Here is a 14,266-nt window from a genome sequence, read left to right on the forward strand (position 1 = left end):
TAATGGTGAGACTTCCTCAGGGAAAGTACAAGTGGTGTGCTTGTTTGTACATTAGTAACCAATATATGTGCATGCACGGTGCATTGCAAGCATAGTACTGGTTGGTAGCTGTCGGCCTGATGTTTAGAAGTCCTATGAATCCGCAATAGCTGTAAAACAGTTAAGTACATTTGATGCAGCAGGACCTTGACGTGTAGGAAAGAAATTCCCATGATTAGGCAAACCAATGCACAATGCTCGTGCATGTGTCAAGCTGCTGTACTGAATTGCAGCGGGAAGTGGTAAATGTTGGAAACTACCACTCCCTTGAGCAGTAGAAAAGTCATGCTCCTTATTAAATTTACATTACTTCCTGAAAGTGAAATCCAATTTATGTGGGTCAAAGGCCAGCTAGGGTGGGTGAACAAAAATGATATTTTATTATGAAACATACTATTTTTAGCACCAGCCACAGGAGTTATTAAGTTGTACTCATCACAGTTTACAACAGCTCCCAAGTAGATTGCTCTTTCAGGTCACTTTTATTCCATAGCAGCATGGGTGTTCACTTTGGCTGAACAAATGTAAAGGTGCATGTGATGCCACCTGGATTCAAGTAGTGATTTTCTGTAGGCTTTGATACAGCTGGATTTCTATCATTTTTAGTAGCCAAACCTCTCTTGAACGTGAATAGTCAATGAAGATTTTCATAGTTCATCTGTATTCCAAGATTTCAGTTCTGCTCTTGTAGGCCATATAATAATTATAGCACTGATTGTAAGATTATGGGATAAGGAATTGATAGCAGGAATGCAAGACACCCATAGGCCTAAATCTGTAAGAACAGCTTAAGCAGTTAGCATAGGGTCTAATAGTCTGAGCAGGAGGAGTTGCTCAATAAATTAGAATATGTAAGCAACTGTCAGTGACTTTACATTTCCAGGTGGCACAAGGTTTTGTTTATTGATTTGTAATAATCACAAGTGTGGCAAACTGCTGGTAAGTAGTTGTATGAAGGCAGTCTGTACCAGTGGGTATGTCTACACTACAAAGTTAGTTCGAACTAACGGATGTTAGTTCGAACTAACTTTCATAGGCGCTACACTAGCGCTCCGTTAGTTTGAATTTAATTCGAACTAACGGAGCGCTTAGTTCGAACTAGGTAATCCTCATTCCATGAGGATTAAGCCTGGTTCGAACTTACTAGTTCGAATTAAGGGCCGTGTAGACCCTTAATTCGAACTAGTGGGAGGCTAGCCCTCCCCAGGTTTCCCTGGTGGCCACTCTGGCCAACACCAGGGAAACTCGTCTGCCCCCCTCCCGGCCCCGGACCCCTTAAAGGGGCACGGGCTGGCTATGGTGCCCGTGCCAGGTGCAAGCCTGCCAGCACCCAGCCAGCAGACCCTGCACCTGGCACGGCTCGAGCCACCCACCCGATGCCCCCAGCCCTCCCCCTCTTCCCGGAACCAGGCTGGCGGCTCCCGGGAGCTTGCCCGGGACCGCAAGAGGCAGGCACCCTCCTGGCCTAGTGCAGACATCGTGGACCTCGTCCACGATCTCCGCACTAGGCACAGGAAAGTGGTCGGCTTGGGCAGGAGAGCTGCCAGCCTGGCCACCCAGGAGCAGGTGTGCATGAAAATCAAGGGGGTCCACTGAGACCCCCGACCCTGAGCTTACAATGGCCGTCCTGGGTCAGACCAAAGGTCCATCTAGCCCAGTAGACTGTCTGCCGACAGCGGCCAACCCTAGGGACCCTGGAAGGGATGGACCGAAGACAGTGACCAAGCCATTTGTCTCGTGCCATCCCTCTCCAGCCTTCCACAAACCTTGGGTAGGGACACCACTCCTACCCCCTGGCTAATACCACTCCATGGACCCAACCTCCATGAATTGATCTCACTTCCCTTTAAACTCTGTTCTAGTTCTAGCCTTCACAGCCTCCTGCAGCAAGGAGTTCCACAGGTTGACTCTTTGCTTTGTGAAGAACAACTTTCTGTTACTAGTTTGAAGCCTGCTACCCATTCCTTTCCTTTGGTGTCCTCTAGTCCTTCTTTATGGGAACTAATGAAGAACTTTTCTGTATGTACCCTCTCCACCCAACTCCTACTTTTAGAGACCTCTATCCTGTCCCCCCTCCGTCTCTTCTTTTCTAAGCTGAAAAGTCCCAGTCTCTTTAGCCTCTCTTCATATGGGACCTGTTCCCAACCCCTGATCATTTTAGTTGCCCTCCCCTCTCCCAGCCTCTCTCTTCCCCTCTCCCACCTCCTTTTCCCAGTCTCCCTCAGTTTTGTTCAATAAAGACAGATTCCATTTTTGAACACAATTGTCCTTTATTTTGTACATCAAGAAAAGGGGTTAGGGAAGGGTAAGTGGAAGGAGGTGAGGGAGGAATGGGATACGAGTCCCCGATGGGGAGGACTGGGCTGGCTCTGTGGACTTTTGGGGTGGAACCTCTCCTGCAGCCCCCCGATTGCCTCCTCTCCCAAGATGGCAGCCTGCGGCAAGTGCAGCCGGGCTGATGGCCGAGTGCTGTGATGTGCCCAGTGTGGGCACTCAGGGCACTCCAAGCCAGGACTGGTTTTCAAGCGGGGCACCCCTGAGAACTGTCTGTCTGGGGTGGGGGTCAGGACCCTTTAAGCGCAGCCCTCGGCTAGCCTGAGACAGCATCTCCACGCTCTAAGTCCTCCTCTGATGCCCTGCTGGCACTGTTTCCGGCCATCCTTAAGCCTGGTTCAGGGTCCACTTAATGTGGACATGCTAGTTCGAATTAGCAAAACGCTAATTCGAACTAGTTTTTTAGTCTAGATCCGTTAGTTCGAATTAGCTTAGTTCGAATTAACTAATTCAAACTAAGTTAGTTCGAATTAACGTTGTAGTGTAGACGTAGACGTACCCAGTCATAGTATTTTTGGAGGGAAATGTTAGCAGATGCTCAACCACAGCTAACCATAGGAATCCAATTGATGTATATATTACTGGACTTTGTCTAATTAATATACTAACCTAGGCGATTCAGGCAGCCCAATATTATTAGGATGAGGAAGTGAAGAAATAGGAAAGGCAGGAAGAGCTATGCAGACATATGCATGAAGGAAATTGAGGCCTATGCAACATATGATCCTAGCTACAGCCATTGGAGTTCTTCATCAGCATGCCGGAGTTGTACCAGGCTCTAGATCAACCCTTTATAGCTCTCCCCATGGACACAGTGAGTCTAGATCTGGTATGGTGTTGACAGCGTTACATTACATCACCTTACTTGTTTGGGTTGCGTTCCTTATTGCACTAATCATTGGAATCTGAAAACTTTCACCATTCCAGAGGGTCTTCCCTGGGTCTGATAGTCCCATAGTGTGTGGCAATGACAATCAAAGCAGTAATTCTGAACATACTGGGCCTGATCTTGGGACAAGAAGCTGCGAAATTACAGAGTGCTCATTAGGCAAACTAAATCAATACCTTAATCACAACAATCAATAAGCAACAGACCTCTCTGGGTGAGACCTGAGAGGCACATAGCAACCCCTCCTACAGCAGGTCAGGACATCTCCTCTCTAGAAGACACAAAGGGAAAAATCATATTCAGTCTGCGGTTAATGTTTAAAGGCCTGCTTGCCGCAGTAGCATGCTACTTCCCTCTTTGGTTGCTTCTTGGCTTTGTTAGGCTGCTCCTGATGTTCCTCATGTGGTAGTTCTTCATTTTTCTTGCTAAGCCTATATAATTATAGGGAGAATTGCAGCACATTCTCGGCAGGGACTGCAGGAAAGGAGACTGAGTGATCACTGTTTTGAGTAATAATTGGTAAGGACGTTGAACTGTGTTGCTTGCTAGTTAAATGAGTTACATCAGGGTCTTCTTGTTAGAGTAGGCATTAGAAACACCATCCAACGGAACAGGAGCAGAATAAAGACAAGGTTCCCGAATAAGAAATAAGTGGTTGCACAGACACCTCTGCAATCCATACTTAGTGATGGCAGGGGAAGACAATTTTCTTTTGTAAGTGTAGTCCCCTTACTAAAGGGGCCTCTGTTTTATTCTGAAAAGACCCTGTGTGCTACAGTCCAGACTACAATTCCCATGAGCCCTTGGAAAAAAACAGGAAGGGAGGTCTCTGGGGGGAGAGAGGACTGCTCTCTCCATGTGCTTGAGGAATGAGGCCTAGCAGTCTGGGACTCTGCCTTGGAGTTTGGAACCGGAGGGAGAGCCAGGCTGCTGCCAAGGACATTGACCCAGTGCAGGGGCTCTTGGATGCAGCTACTAGATGCCTGTTGGAACTGGGAGTTAGCAAGCTGCTTCCGATAGGCACCGCATGAGGCAGTAATTTTGGGCCTTGGTGGAAGAGTGCTGCCTGGGACAGAGCTGCTGTTTAGCCGGGACCAAATCCTCACTACAGCTGCAACATCAGCGCGCCAATGCAAGCAAGTGTCTGGGACTGAGTCTAGGGGTGTGCACACTCTGGGGTGGGGTCACTGTTGTCTAGCTATATAAGCTTCAGTTATTGTTATGTGTTTTGTTAATGCTATTCCTTGCTAATCTGTTCATCCCTGTTTATTTAAGTAAAGATTATTTATTTTAAAGTATTCTATTAGATCCAGCTTTATGTTGGAATGAGTATGTTCCTGGAGGCTCTCAAGGCACCAGTGTGTGTACAAGGCCAGCCAGGTGGAGGCACCGCCAGTTTACATTCATTGCCAGCAAGGGACTGCAGCAAGGGGGGTGGATAGGGCTTTCCCCAACTAACCACCATCACCACTGGGGTGCTCAGGATCTCTTTTAGGTTAAAACATCTGGCGCCCAGGCACACCTGTGAGTGTGACCTGCTCCCCAGTAACCCGGGGAGGAAAAAGGGGGTTACATAAGGAACAATATAATACCGAGCATAACTGTGGTGGTGACTGTAATAGTTGAAAGGTCCAACAGATCCTCCAGACTGTGCCCCTTAATGGCTGTCAGGTAAGACTATCAGGATTTACTCTGTGTCCACTTACTCTGTGAACCAAGCTTGAGGTAATAAGTGAAGAGGGACATACCCCAACTCTCTACTAACTTAATACTTTTGGGGATTATAAGGGACAAGAGAGGAATACATGCATAGCAATCAATAAAGGGAAAGAGAAAATCTAGGTGGTGGGGGAGAGGGGATTGACTCCACTACTTAGAAGTGGAGTCCTTAGCTTAGAAGTGTTTTCATTGTTGAGGAGATTGTAGTATTTTTGGGGGGAAAATGATTGCATCGGGAATTCAGAGCATTCAGCAGTGGCTACCATCCCTTTGGCCTTGCCGCTGTAGTTATTGGTTGAAATACATTGAGGCAGCTCTGTTTATAAACGGGGACATTTTTTGAGTAACTCAACTGGCTCTCTGTGCAAAAGCCAGGAAAAGCGTAAGGAGATAAAAGGCGCACCTGTGGTAGTTGGTTTGTGGCAATGTATTAGAGCAGAGATTACAGAGAAAGGTGAAGCAGCTTGGCCAGAGAGGGTCATGGAGAGGGACATACCTCACTCTTATTCACAGGAGGCAACACCCACCAAGCTTGAAGGCAGGAACTGTGGGATCAGAGAAACCTGGGAAGGTGCCTATGTGTTGTGTGGCACCTGAAGGTGACTGAGAGCTCGAGGTCTTTTGCAGAGCTCAGTGTAGAAAGGGTACAGTTGCTAGGGCGCATTAATGGGCTGGAAAGCTGGACAGGGTGATCAGCAAATGGCGACACAGCAGGAGTCTCTGCCGGGAGCTCGCAGGCAGTAGGAAAGCTGGGTGTTCCAGCACAAAGTGCAGGGCAGTTTTGGTACACTGGGCGGTATGCAGGCTGACGGGGGAGAAGAGGGAAGCGATAGGCAGCTCAGAGAAAGAGCAAGAGAAAGGAAATTTGGGCAAGACTAGAGGCAGCAGCGAAAGAAGGTCTAGTGCTTCAGAAGGATCAGATCAGGAAGACCTCAGTGTGATGACTGCCTGAGAAGCAGCGGTTCCTGTGAACAGGGGGTGTAGCCCCCTACTCTCCCAGGGAAGTCGTGGCAGGGCTGGAAAGAGTTACAGCAGTAGGGATGTGAATGGTTAACCATTAAACCTCACCCTTAATGGATGAGGCTTATCAGATAAGGTTAATGGTGAAGGCTGGAGCAGCCCCTGCCTTCTGTGAGGAGGAACCTCCTTCCATGAGTTAAACAACATGTTTAAATGATTAACCAATTAAATGGGATTTTATATCCCTGTACAGCAGATGTGAAATGAGCATTGGCTGTGTGGAGCCATTTGCGTGCTAACAAACAGCCGACCCTTGCCCAGCTCGAGCAGACAATGCTGGCTTGCTGTCCGTTCTGCCTATGTCGCTACCCCCATCTAGGGAAAGAAGCCGAACAGTCAGGCAGTTTGACTGTTTCCATTTGCTCACTCCCCTCCATCCTGGCTCTCATGTGGGTGAGGAAGACACACAGAAGAAACAAGCTGGTAGGGACTTAACTCTGGGCTACAGCTCAAGACCAAATCTGCTAGGTTTTTTAACCCCTGTATGACTAGGCTGTATGGAAGCCAGCTCTCCAGGTGAAGTCTGATCCTTATTGCTCATTGGGAGACATCCATCTGCTTTATTGGGAGGAGTGAGCATTAGACATTTGATGTGTGTATTCTATTCATTGACTGTTCATTACTAATAAATATACAATTCAAGACCAGAGTTATAACATTAATAGTTTTATTGTATTCTTTTATGATGCTGACTAGAACGCCAGACTTAATTATACTGGATGCAAGTATAAAAATAATCCAATCCTTGAAAATTATACTTTGCTACTACAGTGCTGTATAATTAGTGAGGTTGCAAATACGATAACTTTAAATAACACTGGTTTGGAAAATTAATTAAAAAACTACTCGGAAGCTAACATTGGGAGATATGAGAAGGGAAATCCAGAACAATGTAAAAGACAGAAAAGCAGGTCTGACTGTACATTCATTTTAATAACAGAAACAAACAAATGTCCCATCTTTGCCTTTTGAAACAGACTTTGCTGCAGGTGAACTTCACTGATGCAATTCGGAAGACTGCTTCAGCAGTAGTAATGATTTGTGTATCTTGTTGGCTTTGTCTTTAAGAAAAAGTCCGATAGAATGTAACAGGGATGAAACCAATAGGGTTTCATAGAATTTCCCTCTAAAAACCTAAACCATTTAATAATGGAGGATATCCTTCCTGTAAAGTTCTTTAATTGTCTGACATGATTTTAGAGCAGGGATGCAATTCTCTATCACATGGCCATAGGATTGTTAAGAAAAAGAATCCTTTCCTGTTACTTCCATAGGACTTTCTCCCAGTTCATTGTGGTAGTCTGCAGATCTGTGGGCGGCACCCTTCACTTATTACTTTGGCAAAGCTCCCATTGATTTCAATTAGAGTTTTGCCAGAACAGGTACCTCACCAGTTAATTACTGCTTCCAAAGAATATAAAGGCCAATACTGGTCGGGTCTCCATCATTATTCGGGATCTCTCTCAGGTTGAACCCAAATTCCACACATGAAATAATTATTACTCCACTCAGAGCAAGGTTTTTACAATGAAAAGGCCAAATAATTAAACTGGCAGAGCCTTTTATTTCTGCTTTTTGGCTTATTTTACTCTCACACCTTCTTATGGGTCTGTGTCCTGGATGTAAGCCTTTGTGGAATCAAGGCAATGAAAAAATAAATAAGTCATATTTGGCTCTGTGAAACTTGCAAGACATGTGCAATATACGAGATACTCATAAAAAATAGCACGCTCTCTTCTTGTTTCCAACTGAGCATCTGAGTGTAAATTGGCCAGAGGCTTCTCAGGAAACACCAACTTTAGCCCAGAAGACCCTTGTATAGGAGAAATGTAGCTCCATTATTAAAGGTTTCCCCACCTCAAACAATATATGAAATTCACATTCTCTCTTTAAGAAGGTGCACCAGATCTGGAAAAACAGCCTATATACAAACTCACATACGATAGGGTTTGCTACAATATTAAGTACACGGTTTAAAATTAAAACTACAACATTAAAGGTGGCAAATGGCCAGAGCCGAAGTAATGCACACAGTGAAGCACAACTCATCCTGAACTTGGCATGAGTTGAGGCCTGATTAAAACACACGTTAAAATCAGTGGGAGTGTCTTCGCATTGTCTTTCATAAAAGTTGGAAGAGGCCTCAGGACTACGAAGAAGCATAAATAATAGCCCAGAAAGAGGAACATCTGAGAAAAATGAATGTTTGATTTTAAGGAAGAAATCTGAAGACTGAACATTGGCTGGAGGGAATGAGGAATCCAGATGAATTTGGAAAGCAGACTGGAACAGACCAAACTGGAAAGGAATCCCTGTAAAGTACTACAGCTTCTATGGTAATGGCTAAACCCACTACATCTGATCACAGTGCTCCCGCAGAGCTTGGGGAAAGTCCAGTGGAATACTGCAGGAGAAATATATATAACAATGGATATGTTTGCATGTAGATGCAGCCATTAAGTATATTTAAATATATTTTCCTTCTGCTTAATGTACTAGCTATCCCAAGCAAGTCACCTGCTGTGCGGAACCCTGTTGGAGGTGGGGAAAGGAGTGCCATGGCATTAGATGGGGATGTCAGAGCTTCATAGGAAATGTGGCAACAGAGAAAGGATGAATTGTCTCAGGGTTGCTTAATATGTTGGGTGCACAGGACCAACTGCACTGAGAGTTCTGCTCTTTGCTCTGGTTCCGGCCCTGTTTAAAGCTTTGAAGTTCTGTTGGCACAGAGAAGCCCCTCAGGTGTAGCAAATGATAAGTCACCATAGCTCCCTTCCCCTAAGCATATGGACACCTTTACCTACCAAGAAATGGAACTGGTACTGAGTTAATCAACAGCCCACCTACAAGGCTGCCTGCTGGCCTGGTTCTGCTATGATCTGCCATGCAAGGTGACCTAGCTTTGACGCCTGCTCCTCTGAATGCCAGCTGGGGCTAGGAGACCTGCAGAAGCAACATGCAAAATTTACAGTGGCTATGGGCTAAACCTCATCTTGCTGAAGTACTTGTGGCTTATTAATCAGCAATACTGACGTACTCTGAACAGAGTTCTATCCGTCTCGCCTTGCTCAGAAGATCTGTAGCTGTAACACATGGAGGCGGTATTAAAAAACTGGCCCACACTTTCAATTTTGGGTACCTAAAATTAGGAGTCATAACCCCTAGAAAAATCAGGCTACTTTGATTTAGGTGTGTGTCTATAGATTTAGTTTAGCATAAGGCGCCGAAGTTTGTAAATATTGCCCAGAGGGCAGGAGAAAAAAGGAAGAATGCTTTATCATCTGGAATCTTTCCCCAACTACAGTATAGGAAAAACAAACCTTGTACCATTACTGCGTAGTGCTTAGATGCCAAGGTAGGAGCTAGATAGAAATAGAGGTGGTAGACACAAATAGATTGACAGGATTAGTGTTTTGTTTGTAACTGAAGCAAACGATGAAAAAAACATGTATCCATGTCTCATGTAGTCATGATCTAGCTGTTGCACTAAATGTTAAGGTGCATTGCACCCAACTAGAATTCTCTGCATTAGCAGAGTTAGAATTACATAGGCAGGCAGGCCGACAGCCTGTATGGGCCTCTGGGCAAGATGGAGGGGGGGCTGGCCCCATGCTCCTGGAAAGGGCGGGGCCTTGGGCAGAAGGGGCGGGGTCAGGGGCAGCCAGCTCTCAGCCCTGCCCAGAGTGTGCTGCTCCCCATCCCTGGGGCCAGGAGCCCCAGGCCCTTTTGAATTGCCAGGCCCCAGGGCAGCTGCCCCCTTTGCCTTCCTTGTCAGAGGCCTGCGCATCAAAATTGGTCAAAAATTGGAAAATTGTATTCTCCGCCTACATACTGTGTTTGCAGGTCAGCAAACAGTAAGACCAGCTTAGAAGTGGACTGAATCATGGGGCATGTTTTTGGTAACACTGGAATTCTGAAGAATCTCTCACAAAAAGCAAAATTCACCCTTGTGAAGATATCAAAGTATCAGCCCTATGCATTAAGTCCTCTGAGCAGAGCTTAAGTGGGAATGATATGGTGCATAGGTTGTGCGCTGACTGTTTACACAGGGCAGACTGAGTGCCAGCTAGAAAGCATGCTGAGTTTTCAAAGGATAAACTCTAATATTACAAAATATTTTCTTACTTCTACCTGCTGTGCTTTGTGGAAAGGTTCCATAAAATAAAGACAAGCAACCCTTCTGAAAAAGGCCCAATCCTGTAGCTATTATTCCTTGACTAGAATCAATGTTTCTTAACCTTTTTGAGAGAAGGCTTGCTGCCTTGCTACCCTGTCTTAAAGAAATCTCAGGGACTGGTTACCGTGGTCATTGACAAACACCCTGGAGGTCTCTTGCAGCCCTACGGTTTCTACAGTTTGGGTGATCCTGCCGATTTTAATGGGAATGCTCATGTGAATATAGGCTGCAGGAATGCACCCCAAGGAGAGGTTAGAAGCAAACGAAGAAATTAAAACAAACTCTTAACTGCCAGAGTATGTAATGATGCAAGTCAAATTGATCCTTTCAGTCCTAGGTACTGGTCCTGCAGCCATTCCTCACACAAGTTATCCCACTATCTTCAATGGGACTTCTCATATAGCAATCAGCTCCGGCCAACTGATGGGCCTCCTTAGTGAATCACGAGGAACCAAGCACTTTGCAGGATTAGATACCCAGGATCTACTTGTGTGAGGGCTGAAGGATCAAGTCCTTCATTTGAATCCTCAGCTGGGCCCCGGCTGGGAGGTAGCACTAAGACGGTAGCCCCCTGTGAAGAGGGCAACAGCACCATTCACTGAATGGAAATACTGATCAAAATGCCAGAGAGGTTCCAACAGAGACTTGGAAAGTTTAGATCCTTCATCATAGAATCGCAGAAGTGGAGGGCTGGAAGGAAACTCGAAAGATCCAGCCCCCACACTGATCAGGACCAACCCAACCTAGATCATTCCTGACAGGTGTCTGTAACCTGTTCTCAAAACCCACCAGGGATTCCACAGCCTCCTTTGGACAGTTGCTTTACTGTCCCTCTGTTGCTACGGTGATCAACACCAGTCCCCCCAACACACCTTTCAAGATCCACAGGACCTATGCATGCCAATCTCAACATGAGGTGAGCCTCATCCCAAGCACTAAATGCTCCAATAGCAGCGAAGTGGGTGAAACCAGACAATCACTGCACTCTCAAATGAACTCACATAGGAAAGGGATAAAAGACAAAACACCCAGTCAGTCCAAAGTGAACACTTGTCAAAAAAAAAAAATCTAATTTATCAAGTCCTCATCTCCAAGGGAAACACTGCAAAACACTCAAGAAATGGGCCTGAAAGCTTAAATTCATTACTCTGTTAGTCCCTCAAAAACACAGACTGAAGAAAGACACTGGATTTACCATTTATCATGATAATCTGTAACCCATTGACCTCCTCTTTTAGTTAACAGGCCACTTGACACTGAATGGTTCCTTACAAAAAGTGTTCACTACTTATGCCGAACCATCTGTTCCACTTGCATTTTGCCGTGATGCTGGGAGTCTCTCTCCCAAATAATAAAGAAGAGTTCTGTATGGTTTGAAAGCTTGTCTCTCTCTCCAACAAAATTTGGTCCAATGAAAGATATTCCCTTACCCGCCTTGACTATCTAATATCCTTGTAGTTGGACTGTTTTTGCTAATATCTAATCTAAATCTCCCATGCTGCAGATTAAGCCCATTGCTTCTTGTCCAACCTTCAGTGGACATGGAAAACAGGTGATCCTCTTTATAACAGACCTCTCCCAGTCTTCTTTTCTCAATACTAAACATACCGAGTCTAACCTTTCCTTGGTTTTCTAAACCTTTTCCTCATTTTTGTTGCTCTCCTCTAGACTCTCTTCCATTTGTCCACATCTTTCCTAACATGTGGCACCGAGAACTGGACACCGTATTCCAGCTAAGACCTCATCAGTGCACAACTGGGTGGAACATACACCAGAATATTTGCCTTTTTTTTTTTAAACAACTGCACCACATTGTTGGCTCATGTATAATTTTGTGATCCACTATAACCATCAGCTCCTTCTCTGCAGTACTACTGGCTAGCCAGTTATGTTTATTTATTAAGCTGTTTTGCACATTATAACTAATTGCTAGAGTTTTCTTTAAGCACAGCTCCTTAGGCAGAAGTAGATTATGCAAGAATCACACCGCCTTCGTGTTCAGAGTTGAGACGCGTTAAATATTACCTTCTGTGGGCTTAAGCCTGCGCAAGTCAGGGATGAAGTTCAGGGCAAGATCAAAAGCTGTAAGCGGATGAGAAGAACAAGGGACCCTGACCCTGCATCACTGAGAATATTGGTGCCAATCACATTGTTACTACTGCCTACTGCCTGCAGCATTAAGATAAAAAGCAGAGTAAGCAGTGAAGTGCTACATTTGCACATTACTGATCACAAGTAAACATCTCCTTAGATACACTAGTCTATTGCACCTCTCTTATCCTGCAATCTCAAGAGCAAGGTCTAGGCATAAACAGGGGTCTGATATGAACTGTCAAGAAACGCAGAGGAGAGATTACTCACCTGGTGCAGCAGCTGCAGTTCTTCCAGATGTATAGCCCTACGGGTGCTCCACTGTGCGTCTGATCAGAGATTTGTAGCAGCAGCACCTATTTGCTCCACACACGTGCCCCACACATCTCTGTGCCCTTCACAAGCCTATATGGGGCTGTGTGGATGAACCACCCTCAGTTTCTTCACCACCACATGTCCCACAAAGGAGATTCCAAAGCAGAGGGGAGAGAAGGCAGGCAGGTAGTGGAGCATCCATAGGGACACACACGAAGAACTACAGCTACTGCACAAGGTGAGTAACCACTCCTCCTGCTTCAAGTAGCATCCTGGTGGGTGCTTCACCTCAAAGCTGTACACCTCTAGAAGGTGGGAGGCTTAGAGCAGGATCCAATATGAAAGAGAGAGCCACATCTGATCTTGCAGCAAATACCAAGGCAGAGTGATTAGACCATGGACCACTAAGGACCATGATACTGTTGACAGATGTCTGCGACTGACATCCTTAAACCCAGCTACAGAATGAGAAACTCTCTAGTGGGACGTACTATCGCTCTCAAAGGGGGCTGAATCTGAGTTTTTTCATAACAGATAGTAATACACCTAGAGAGCCACTTTGATAACCACTGTTTTGAAATAACCAAACCCTTGATTCTGTCTGTAATGGATACAAGTTGTCTACAAGGCCTTCTGAAATCTTTGGTACTATTGTAACAGGATCAGGCCAGATGGTTACAGGGGGGTGGTAGAAGGAAAGTATATTAGCCCCAGATTATATAGGTCTCTTTTCCTGGGCTAATCCAGAACAAGCAGGAACTTACTAGAATCAACTGGGGCAGAGAGGTCAATTAAGACACCTGAAGTCAATCAGGAATTTTCCTGAACCAATTAAGAAGGCCAATCAGGACACCTGGAGCCAGTGAAGAACCAGTTGGTACTGGTTAAAAAGGACTCCCATTCTGTTAGCTCGCTGTATGCAATCCAAAAGTGAAGTGTCTGACATTCTGACTGCAGTAGGGGGATTCTGGAAGAATGGAACAACAGCCGTGTTTGGTTGCATCCTTCTACCAGCTGCGTAACTGTATAACCCACTAGGGAACTGACAGTAATTGGTCTAGACTGTGATTTCTTGGTTTGTAAACCATACACCGCCATCCCTTTACACCTCTGAGATGCAGTCTAGCATGCTGCAGTACAACGATGCAAGCTGACACGCTACCCAACTGTTCCAGACCATTATTGTTACTTGAAGACTGTCCAGAATCCTTAAAATGAGACTTGTAAGAACAAGAAACCTGCTGGGAATGAAGATACACTCTGCCGGATTCATTTAATCAGTTCCCAAAACTGTCTGGAGTCATTTTCTATAGAAAGTGGTGGAGGCATCATCAGGCAACAAGGAAGAAATATTTGTAAGAGGTATCACCTTCTTATCTCCCCTTGCCTCTTGGCCCGCCCAAGTCCCTTCCTCTAGCACAGGTGGTAGTGGAGGAGGTTGAAGCAAGAGGGCCCTTCTCTGCTCCTCCAGTGGTGCAATGATTTAGAAACAAATTATTCATGATAGGACACCCATGGGCCCAAACGGAGGCATCCATTGTGTTCCTGCCACGTGGGTGTCACTTGGGGTGTGTCTAAACTACATGGCTCCATCAAGGGAGCCATGTAGATGAGGCTGATCGGCAGAGGGAAATGAAGCCACGATTTAAATAATTGCGGCTTCATTTAAATTTAAATAGCTG

Source organism: Pelodiscus sinensis, chromosome 7 (assembly GCF_052426305.1).
Source record: "Pelodiscus sinensis isolate ZL-2025 chromosome 7, ASM5242630v1, whole genome shotgun sequence".
Classification (NCBI taxonomy): Eukaryota; Metazoa; Chordata; order Testudines; family Trionychidae; genus Pelodiscus; species Pelodiscus sinensis.